The sequence below is a fragment of the Rhinopithecus bieti genome, unplaced genomic scaffold, assembly GCF_001698545.2.
Source record: "Rhinopithecus bieti isolate Rb0 unplaced genomic scaffold, ASM169854v2 scaffold_13742, whole genome shotgun sequence".
Taxonomy (NCBI): domain Eukaryota; kingdom Metazoa; phylum Chordata; class Mammalia; order Primates; family Cercopithecidae; genus Rhinopithecus; species Rhinopithecus bieti.
In genome coordinates this window covers 673,572-677,404 of record NW_016807807.1, presented here as the reverse complement: position 1 = coordinate 677,404, position 3,833 = coordinate 673,572, and the positions used below count along the sequence as shown (strand labels likewise).

The 3,833-nt window shown below is 43.2% G+C and overlaps 1 protein-coding gene across 6 annotated transcripts in view; it reads right to left on the bottom strand.

Annotated features, from left to right (window-relative positions):
* Window positions 1-2,957, bottom strand: part of LIMS1 (LIM zinc finger domain containing 1) — a 102,979-nt gene extending 100,022 nt beyond the window's left edge. For 2 of the 6 annotated variants that reach the window (XM_017883806.1, XM_017883802.1), the window contains exon 1: window positions 757-881. The gene's annotated coding sequence lies outside the window, so the exon portion shown is untranslated. Of the gene's footprint in view, window positions 1-564; window positions 882-2,718 lie in introns of those variants that run through there. The other 4 variants (XM_017883805.1, XM_017883803.1, XM_017883807.1 and 1 more) reach the window with 4 other exon arrangements.
* Window positions 2,958-3,833: the final 876 nt, after the last annotated feature.

The window sequence follows — 3,833 nt, the reverse complement described above, 5'->3', positions numbered from 1 at the left end:
TTTTTTTTTTTAAAAACTAGAGTTTTACAAGTTAATGAATAAGTAACTCCTTATTTAGTTATAGCTGCTTTCTTCTTACCATGACAGGACAAAAGTTCACTAAACATATTGTTAAATAGTACATTTCCCCACCAAAGATTCTAGGCAGCAGAAATAATGTTTCAAAAAATTAATGTAATAAAATGCCAAAAGCTAAAGTCTCTTGTAGAAGGTTCTGCAGGACATAAACCATATGACACTAAATACTGTTTATCAATTGTTTTTACATTTTTCTTTGCAAACAAAAGGCATAGTTTCCCTTCCACACTCACCCTACTTTCAAACCAATAAAATATAAAGTTTTCACATATTTCAATAATTAAATATACATCTACAAGATAAAAGAACCACAATCATAACCTCTGCAGCAGGGAGGAAATTTTAATCAGCATGGCTAAAGGTTACTACAACTCACCCAGCACCCTTTCTGCATAGAGAGTTTCAACAAATATCCTTTAGATTTGCTTCTTAAATAACTGAGAAAGATAGGTCATAAGGAAAACAAATCCAGAAATACAACAATACCCTTTGTTTGGCTGATTTAGGCGATCAGGTCCATTTCTTCTCTTAAACTTCCACTCCCCCGCCTTAGTCACTTTACACACACAGACCCAGTTCTGCAAACCTACGCACTCTACCTGAGGCACCTCCAGCTCCCCTTCTCTTGGTTCAAGAGTAAAGAACCTCCCTCCTGGTTCCTACTCTTATTTAACTTACTTAGCAGGGCTTGGGAGGCCAGTTTCACATCACTGCGAATTATCTTTGAAAGCCCCTATTTCCTAAACTGTATAGAACTTCCTCATCTTAGCTTTGTCTCCGTTGTCTTGAACTATATTTGAGCCAATGAAACCAAGTTCAGGGTTTTTTTTTTTTCCTGTATTTAGTCAAATCATGTGACATGGTGTATTACACGATAACCCCACTGTTCTGAAGCAACAGGACAACACCCCTAAATGTCATAACTCATATCCTGCTAAGTTGTTTTATATACTTTATGAAGTTAAGAAATTCATCCAAAAACTTACTGAAAGCACATATAACATGCAGACAAATATTTAGAAAAATGAATAACTGATCAGCATAGAAAGAGGTTACTTTAAAAAAATGACGGCCTCTGGCCCTCTGGATCTCTGTAATACCTACATGTTTGAATTAACGGAGCTTCTTTATGTGCCCTCTGAATGCTGCTTTGGGGTCAAGCAGCTACTCTACATTACATCTTCCGGTGGCAAGGCGCAGGCCAGCTTAGAGACGGGCATGCCAGGCTCTGGCTGCCCAGCAGCGGAAATTCTTTTCTGTCCCAGATATCCCTGACAAACACAGTGCAGAGAAGAAGCAAGGCCAGTGGTGCCAAGGCCTCACATATCCGACTGAGTCACCTCCTGGGACTCCTCAGTGCCAAGTTGCCACTGAAGAATAAGGGGATCTTTAGTTTAAGCTAAGAAAGAACTTGAGAGCAATTAATTCAGCCTTCCCCTTCCATGAATGAAGGTGTCCTTGCCTGGATTCACTGAAAATACAGTAAGAAAGCTCCTTTACCCAATTTCTTTATTATAGAGGAATCATTTTTTAGGATGACGGCATTTCCAGGATGATAACATAATTAGGGCCTGAGGTTAATCTTTAAAAACAAGAAAATGGCCAGGTGCAGTGGCTTACACCTGCCTGTAATATCAGTGCTTTCCGAGGCCGAAGTGGGAGATCACTTGAGCCCAGGAGTTCAGGACCAGACTAGGCAACACAGGGAGACCCTGTCTCTAAAAAGCAAAAACAAAAACAAACATACCACCACAACAAAACAAACCAAACACACACACAAAAATCTCAAGAAAACAACTCATCACGTTTGCTTGTTATCCAACACTGAGACTGGGTACTAGCCCCTTTTAGAGCTGGTGACAAGCTATATAACCTGAGGGTACCCTGGCAGGTGACTATTTGCAGGGAAGGGTTTAGAGCTTTTCAAAAGAGTGGAAGAGCACATCCAAGACAAGCTAAAGGCAGAGGGAGTTCTAAAACTCAGGGTTCTGCCCAGCACTCCTGGGAGAATCTCACAGGCTTCACCTTTATTCTGAAGTCCAACCATCAGAGCTAGTTTGGGAGCTCTCACACAATACTGAATCTAACAAAATTCCAGCCAGAATGTTTTTTCTGGCTTTGATTTATTTACTTTATTTTGGGAGGTGGGAGTGGAAGGCAGATGGAAGCTGGAAGTGAAAAGGCTGCTTTGGAGTGGGAAGCAGTTCCCTCCGCCATTCCCAGCAGCGACAGTCCTATATCACGGACATAAACCCTGGGAAGCAGCTGCGATCTCTCTTGGGAGAGGGAAAAGAGAATGGAAGTCTTCTGAGCTACAGCCCCAAAATACAAAATTCCCTCTAGGAAGGCAGCTCATGATGCTGCAGTTAAAATCTAAAGGAAGGAAACTGCATGTTTTTCTGTGTCCCAGCAGAACATCCTGGGCAGACTGGATGTTGTTAATTTCTCTACTCATGAATGGGCCCCCCACCAACCCTCCTCTTGAAGATATGCACCACTTGCATAAGGACTTACTATGCTTGAGGGGCTTCCCATAATCGACCTTTCTTCTCTCAGCAGGCATTACCTTATCACTTATTCATGAAGAAAACAGATCATCTGGAAGGTTCTCTTTCAACTACCTCCCACCCATATGCTTACCTCTTCAGGCCTTCAGTCCCAACAAGGTCTGTCTGATGTCAGTCCATAAACTCACATCCAGACAGCCACTTTCCTTCTTTTTGGGCTCTTTCCCATGAAGATTTTGTAAACAGGCTCCAGTTTCTGCTACATTAAAATGAGTCTATCTTGAGTCACTCTCCAGCTACCACCACAGCTCTCTCCTCTTTTCAGACACCATTTTCTTTTTCGTCTTCTTTTTTTTTTTTTTCTTGAGACGGAGTCTCGCTCTGTTGCCCAGGCTGGAGTGCAGTAGCAGGATCTGAGTTCACTGCAAGCTCCGCCTCCCGGGTTCACGCCATTCTCCTGCCTCAGCCTCCCGGGTAGCTGGGACTACAGGTGCCGCCACGTCGCCCGGCTAGTTTTTTTTTGTAGTTTTTAGTAGAGACGGGGTTTCACCGTGTTAGCCAGGATGGTCTCCATCTCCTGATCTCGTGATCCGCCCGCCTGGGCCTCCTAAAGTGCCGGGATTACAGGGATGAGCTACCACGCCCGGCCTCAGACACCATTTTCTAAAAGTTATCTCAACTCCTACTTACTCATTAACCTACTGCAATCTGGAAACACCTCTTACAGTCACAGTCAGCTCTTAAAAGCCAAATCCAGAAGACATTTTTCAGTCCTTATCTTACATTTGACATTTTTAAATGATTCTTTTCTGAGAATTTTCTATTCCTTTGGCTTCCAGACCATCGTACTTTTATCCCTCTAGTCATCCCATCACCATCTCCTTTGCAAGAGCCTCTGCCTGGCTGTAGGTATGGCTACTCCCCAGCCTGACCTTGGTTTTTTGCTCCTCTCATTGTGCACATTCTCCCTGATGACTTCAACATTTCTCATGGCTCAACTACTTCCTCCCTGTTAGTGGCACTGGCTGGACCTTCTTAAACTTCACAATCATACATCGAATTATCTGCTGATGTCTCCATACAGATATCGTCACAGGCAACTCAAACTCACCATGCCTAAAATAAACTTCCCTCCCCACTATGCCTAAATCCAATTCTTCCTCTTAATGTGCCCTCTCTCAGGCATGGCAACATTATCCAAGCAGGCATGCCGCAGCCTCCTAGATAGAGTCCCCGTCTCCAGCCTGG